Below are 7,768 nucleotides of genomic sequence, written 5' to 3'. Positions count from 1 at the left end.
CTTACCTTGTGAGCCTCCAGGCCTGTGATGGGAGGCGCTGCTGCAAAGACCTCCGAAATGCCTTTGAGGCATTTTCCCTATTATCTTGGCTATCAACATTTGGCTCCTTTTTACATATGCAAATTTCTGCAGCTGGCTTGAATTCCTCCCCAGAAAATGAGTTTTTCTTTTCTACCACATAGCTGGGCTACAAATTTTCCAAACTTTTACACTCTGCTTCCAGTTTCAGATCATCTATTTGCTCATGCATAACAAAAGTGACTTTGGCTCTGGTTCTCAATAAATGCCTCATCTCCATCTGAGACCTCCTCAGCCTGGATTTCATTGTCCATAGCACTGTCAGTATTTTGGGCACAACAATTTAACAAGTCTCTAGGAAGTTCCAAACTTTCCCTCATCTTCCTGTCTTCTTCTGAGCCCTCTAAACTGTTCTAATCTCTGCTTGTTAAACCAAGTTCCAATGTTGCTTCCACATTTGCAGATATCTTATAGCAATGCCCCACTCCTAAGTACCAATTTTCTATGTTAGTCTGTTCTTGCTTTGCTATAAAGAACCAGCTGAAACTGGGTTATTTATAAAGCAAAGAGGTTTAATTGGCTCACAGTTCCACAGGCTGTACAGGAAGCATGGCTGGTGAGGCCTCAGGAAACTTACAATTATGGCGGAAGGCAAAGAGGAAAGAGGCTTATCTTAGATGGCGAGAGAAGGAGGAAGAGAGAGCAGGGAGGTGCCACACACTTTCCAACAACTAGACCTCATGAGAACTCACTCACCAATATGAGAACAGCAAGGGGATAGTGTGCCCCTATGATCCAATCACCTTCCAACTGACCCCTCCTCCAACATTGGGGATTACCATTTGATGTGGGATTTGGGTGGGGACACAAATTCAAACCATATTAGTTAGTGTGTAAGCAGCCCAGGATTGGTAGGATGGCTTCATGGCATTGATGATGGGGACCCATTCTGCATTATTGTTTCATCTCTGTAGGGAGTTGCCTTTATCTACATAGTCCGAAATAACTCATCATTTTTGCCTAAGATGCCAGTGGGCAGGGGAAGAAAGCCCTTTCCTTTTAATGGGGCAACTTAGAAGAAGCTCACCACTTCCAACTACTTCCCACTTGTCAGAACTTTGCTGCATGACAACACCATGTTGAAGGAGGCTGGGAAATGTAGCTTTTATTTGGAGAAACTATTTGTTCAGCTGAAATTGAGAGAGAAGGGACAACAGTTACTAGGGGATAGCTAGCAATCTCTGGCACATAAGATTTTACCAGACAGTGAGAAGCTGCACCTCCGATTTATGCAACTGACAATCTAAACTAGGTTTAAATCTTGGCTTTGCTTCTTGCAAACTGGGCTTTCCTTTGGCACATTTTCTTGTCTATGAAAAAGAGACCATAAATTGGGAGTAATGCTTATAAGGTGTCTGTTGGAGCATCTGGTACATGGTAGGTGGTCAACAATGAAGTGTCCCTTTTTTCTGCTCTTTTCTAGAAAATATGAAACTCTGGAGAGTCTATCAGGAAGGCTGTGTTGTATAGCCACTGAGGGCTTAGAGCCCAGATTTGCTCATGGGAATTTCATCTTCTGGCTGGACATACACACTGAGAGGCAGCAGCTGGATAGCTTAAGATAAATGATTTTGAAAGATTCTCTGAGCATACAGAACTCACAGAGATTAAAGGTAAAAGCCACAAAGCAGCAGGATGTACAATACAACCAAAGCCTGGCAATCAAGTTAGACACATGTGTTATCTTCCATCATACCTGGGTGGAATCAGAAACTGCTAGAGTTGATTAGCTGAGGCCCAATCAGGCATTTATGCTGACAGAAAAGAGACGCCTACCCAGAAGATTAAAAATAAATAAACGGAGTCCTGAGACTTTTTAAATCATGAAAATGGAATTAAAGGCTATTTGTCACTTTCCTGTCATTTTGTATCACAAAGAGACTTGCAGTCTCTGTGAGCAAGGGTATTTCTTCCTCCCGTGCACCCAGCACTCCCTGCGCCACCATCAGGGGCCCTGTGCCATTGCTGGAAGGTAAGGTCCAGGTTTTCAATGGCTAACTCCTTAGGCTCTATTTTTGGGAGGGATTTGGGGAATCCTTAAGTCATGGGCTCTGTACCTATTGTTGTTAGACAATTATCTAAACAGCGCTTTTCAGCTTTGGAAGGTGCTTGTTTGTGTTTTCTTCTAGAAATCCCCCCTTCTTCTGACTTGCCCAAGACATACAATGCCAGGGTCACTCTCCCTTCCTCTTCCCCTCCCAGATAGGTTTATATAAAAGCATGTGTATGTGTAAGAGAGAGAGAGTGTTTGAGTGTGTGTGTGTTGTGTATGTGTTTGTGCTTCCTTTGGAGTTCAAATGCAGCAAACTACTGATAGGTTTCCTGGACAGAATTACTTGATATTTGAGCTTTTTAATCTTAGTCCTTGACAAATATTGGGCCATCAGATGTTTCATATTTGTTGGTTTTTGTTTTTTTTTTTTTTTTTTTTTTGAGATGGAGTCTCACTCTGTCACCCAGGCTGGAGTGCAGTGGCACGATCTCGGCTCACTGCAACCTCTGCCTCCCAGATTCAAGTGATTCTCCTGCCTCAGCCTCCTGAGTAGCTGGGATTATAGGTGCGTACCACCACACATAGCTAATTTATATATTTTTAGTAGAGACAGGGTTTCACTGTGTTGGCCAGGCTGGTCTTGAACTCCTGACCTCAGGCAATGTGCCCGCCTTGGCCTCCCAAAGTGCTTGGATTACAGGCGTGGACCACTGTGCCAGCCTAGATGTTTCATATTTGAATATGGAATTGAGACTTGCCCTGGAAATCATGTTTATTCTACAGAAAGCTTAAAGTCATCCCTGATTTTTTAGAACAACCTTTAGATTGTAAATTTGTTGGTATGCTATTTCAAAGTCAAAAATGTACTGGAAAGAACAGTGTTTTATTCAAATTCCAGGTCCTCTACTTCCTGGCTTTTTGAACTTGGAAAAAATTACGTGACTTCTCTATGTTGCAGTTCCTTATTTGAACCTTACCACCAGAAAGTAAGTTCATTAAAGCAGATTAATTTTTCCCTTTGGATAACTGATGTTATGTAAGTTAGAGCAGTACTTAGTCCATAGTAGGTATTCAATAAATAACTATCAAATAAATCAATTAAATGGGAACAATAATTCTGTCTCATGGGATGACTACGAAGATTAAGTAAGACAATATATGCAAAACATCTGGCCCTGAGCCTGGCTCTTGGTACTTGTTTAATGGTGGCTGTCATTATTATTTGGGAGTCTCTACATTTGCATAGTGCTATGCCGATTAAAAATATACCTTAAATATAGTTTTATATCTCATTTTCCAGAAAATATGATTACTTATTATCATTGGGAAGAGATCAGCAGAATCTCCCCTCATTTTCTATCTGTAACCACTGTATGTGGAAACATTCCATCAGCATCCCACCAAAATTGCTCTTGTCAAGGTGATCGGTACTCCCATGTTGCTAAGCCAATGGCATATTCTCAGTGGGTCCTCATCTCACATGACCTATCTACACCATCAACACTGCTGGTCATCCCTCTGGAGAAGCTTTCTTCACCTGGGGTCTGCATCTTCTTACATTGTCTCTTACATCCTTGGTTGCTTCCTCTTGTTCTCCTTTACTTGCTCTGGCTCTTCTTCCCAAACTCTTAAGTTGACTGCCCAGGTCCTAGTCCTTGGGTTTATATCTGTGTCTTCTTCCTGCATTAGTCAGGGTCCCAATAGGAAATACCTGGGTAATTTGAGGAGAGTATGATAATGGGACATTTTATAAATGTGAGTACAATTTAGACACACTAACAATAGATAATGCAGTATCTGGAGCTAGAAACAGTGGAGAGCCTGAAGGGGCTAGAAGAGGAGTGGCTACTGGAACTGAAAAAGGGTAACAGAAAGTGTGAGCTGGCTGGTGGGAGCTATAGCCTTTGATACAGGGACAGAGTCAGCATAAGGCAGCTCAGCCAGGAGGGTCTGGGTCTTTGATCTCTTGCTCATGCTCCCATTGGCTGAACCCGAATAGAAGGCAGAAATCTCACTGACAAAGTCCAAATGAGCCAGGATAGAGAAGGATAGGAGGATGGAACATGGCAATAGGGAAGCAAAGGGAGGATAGTCAGCACACCCTGTAGTGATCTTACTCAGTTCCAAGGCTTTCAGTGCCATCATATGCTAAAGACTGTGGACTCATCTCTCTGCCTATGGACATCTCAACTTGGATCCCTAATGGATATCTCCAAGTCAGCATATGTAAAGCCAAACTCTTACCTGGACCCTCTTCAAACCTGCAACACCCACATCTTTCCTCATCTCAGTCCGTGTCAAATCCATTCTTTCAATTGCTCAGGCTAATGTCATCCTCAATCCATCTTTTTCCCTCACGTCCCGTAGCATGAAATTTTGCTTCACTGTCTCCACTTTCAATGTACATCTAGGTTCTAAATAATTTCATGGTTTTCAAAAATTGTTATTCAGGTTTTTATTTATTTACATGTTTTTAGAGACAGGGTCTCGCATTGTCACTCAGGCTGGAGCACAGTGGTGCAATCATAGCTTATTACAGCCTTGAACTCCTGGGTTCAAGGAATCCTCCTACTTTGGCCTCCTGAATAGCTAGGACTATAGGCGTGTGCCACCACTCCTGGCTAATTTTTAAAGTTTTTGTAGAGATGGGGGATCTCACTATATTGCCTAGGCTGGTCTTGAACTTCTGGCTTCCAGTGATCCTCCCGCATCAACTTCCCAAAGTGCTGTGGTTGCAGGCATGAGCCACCGTGCCTGGCTGTTATTTATGTTTTTAATGGAGCATTATTCAGTAAATAGACTTTCAACATGCCTACTTGTGCAGAGCATTAGGCTAGGGGCTGATGAGGCAATGGTGAACAAGCCACACAAGGGCTCTCCCTTAATGGAGTTTACAGTCCAGTGGGGAAGCACGTCATGATCACATGTCTAAGATACTTTCTAGCCACACTTCATATCAGTAGACATGACTTCAATTTTGAAGTTTTGGAATGTAATCCATTGAGTTGAGCTCTAGCCGTATGCTGCCTGTGTGGTGATTTGGTGGATAAGTATATTACGCAGGGCAGTTTAGAGAAAGGCCAGCATCATTATTGGCTTACAACTCTTTGCCCCTGTTTTTCTTTCAACGCTTTTCTGCCCTCAACACTTTGTAGACATCCTATATCCCATGACTCATCTCTCCTGCCATTTTCTTGTTGCTATTCTGAATTCCTTCATTTTCCTGTTCTTATCACTCTATTCCACTAAAAACTTGTGGTGTTTCATTTTAGTTTTACTCTCACTGCTTAGTAGTCATCCTTCTATGTGTCCCCAGTGGGACTTTGTATGGCAGACACATCTGACAGCAATAACTCAAGCACACCCTGAGAATAATCCTATGGTCTAAGAAGAATGTGTGTTCAGAGTTTGGAGCTAAGGAACCCAGCAAGGGCTAGCCTGGAGATTCACTCCTTATCTATGAAGGACATCCGAACCCCTGGCCCATTCCTTGGAATGCAGGTCATACAGGGGATTGAGGCCCTTTATTTTGGGTTAAAGGGAGGCTGCTAGGTGTGGGTTGGTAGGTGGAGTTTGCTAAGTGAAAATACTGTAGAAACTGCATGCTTTTTACAAACAGTAGTGGTTTTTCTGTCCACTCGCTGCTCCTGGACTGCCATGTATGTAAGTCCTCAAAACACCCTGGGTCTCCTTTGTTGGCCCTGGGTCTCTTCTTTGACCTCTGGGACATTGTGCCATTCCTGCTGGAGTCAGTAGGGGTCTGGCACAACAGACCTCAACTTCTGACTATGATGGAATATCGTGTAACAGACTAATGCGTCTTCTGAGAGAAACTAGAAAAGCTGGAGGAAGTAAAATATAAAATTAAAGGCGTACGTGAATGATGGAGGCTGCCTATATTTGAAGGGTAAGATCATAGGGGGCAGAAACGTTCTTCGAGGTTAGACCAGGTTCTGCATGCTGCTTACCTTGGGGGACATTTGCTGGCCCTTGAGCAGGGGTGAAGCCAGCTGAGGTTTCCTCAACCTCAAGGGGTTTGGGAGACAGAAATTGGAGTTTGGGTTCAGTAAGGACTTAAAGCCAGGACTTGAGGGGTGAAGATTTCAGACAGAAAGGATGTGTGAAGGAGTAGCCTTGCTTAATATCAGTTTTCCCTCAATATATGTTACTTAAGCTGTTCATGGAGGAGAGCCACAAAGCGAAGTGCAAAGCAGCTGCAGTGGAGCAGCGTTTCTGGTAGACTCAGGGTGCTAGGGACGGAAAATATTAAAGTGTGGGATCTACCCAAGAGGAGAGGCCCTGGGAAGCACTACAGGCGTTAAGTCAGAACTTCTGCAGCGCTGTGCTTCAGGAGAAGGTATGAACCAGGAATGGATCAAGGTATTCAAATATCTCATTGAGCCTCGGCTTGCTCACAGCCTGATTGCATTTAGGTGATCTCCTTCTTTGCCAGCTTCCAGAGGACAGAGCGAATCTTCTTTTGAACCGGTAATGAATAAAGATATTCAAAAGGGAGAGAGATATCATCCAGAACCTCTGTAACTTTTCAAAGATGATGTCCAGCATCCAACAAAAATTACCAGGGATACTAATAAACAAGACCAAGGGAAAAAATAAAATAGAGAAACTAAAAACACTCACAGATTTCTCTAATGTTGGAGTTATCAGACATAGACTTCAAATTAAGTGACTGATATTCAAAGAAGCATATGACAAGATGGAGAATGTCAAAAGTATATGACACGATGGAGAATTTGAGTACATTCAAGTTCTAGTAGTCAGTGCTGAGCTGTGGACATGGGTCTGTTCCACAGGGTGGGGTTTGTTAAAGTTGTCAAGTATAAGACCTACTTTAAGAGATACCAAGTGACATTTAGAAGATAGTGAGAGGGTAAAACTGATTACTATGCTTGGAAACACTTAGTGGTACAGGATAAAAATAAGTCTAACACACACAAATACAGAATGATTGTTTGTGTGATAAATAGAGATACCATTTGTCAGATGGCTTATGCCCATATAGAAGGGGACATGATAGTCTGTGCAGATTATGCACATGAAATTCCAAAATACAGTGTAAAGGTTGGCCTGACAAATGATGCTGCAGCATGTTGTACTGGCCTGCTGCTGGCATGCAGGCTTCTCAGAAGGTTTGGCATGGACAAGATCTATAAAGGCCAAGTGGAGGTGACCAGAGATGAATACAATGTGGGAAGCACTGATGGTCAGCCAGGTGCCTTTACCTGCTATTTGGATGCAGACCTTGCCAGAACCACCACTGACAATAAAGTTTTTGGGGCTCTGAGAGCACTGTGGATGGAGGCTTGTCTATCCCTCACAGTGCCTAATGATTCCCTGGTTATGATTCTGAAATCAAGGAGCTTAATGCTGAAATGCATCAGAAGCACATCATGGGTCAGAATGTTGCAGATTTTGCAACGTCCATGACCTAATGGAAGGTGTTTCCAAGGCAAGAAACTTTATTGTAGTTTCCATGGAAAGGAATGGATGAGGCAAGGTAAGCAAGCTTAGGATCGACTAGTTAGAATAATTTCAGCAGGCCCTGGGATGTAGGGACTTTCCTGAATTGTCTGGCACCTGGTCCTGGGATGATTAGGCAAGGGAATATTGGCCTCGAGTGTAAGAGCCTGATAGAAGAGGTGGGAGAGGAGTGGGCTCTGGATTGGTTGGTTTGTG

At 43.1% G+C, this 7,768-nt stretch overlaps 1 pseudogene; it reads left to right on the top strand.

Annotated features, from left to right (window-relative positions):
* The first annotated feature begins 6,868 nt into the window (after positions 1-6,868).
* LOC100450026 (large ribosomal subunit protein uL18-like) lies at positions 6,869-7,524 on the top strand (annotated as a pseudogene).
* The last annotated feature ends 244 nt before the right edge of the window (positions 7,525-7,768 follow it).

This window comes from Pongo abelii, chromosome 14, assembly GCF_028885655.2.
Source record: "Pongo abelii isolate AG06213 chromosome 14, NHGRI_mPonAbe1-v2.0_pri, whole genome shotgun sequence".
Classification (NCBI taxonomy): domain Eukaryota; kingdom Metazoa; phylum Chordata; class Mammalia; order Primates; family Hominidae; genus Pongo; species Pongo abelii.
The sequence above is the reverse complement of the archived record's forward strand: the minus strand, read 5'-3'. Positions and strand labels throughout refer to the sequence as shown.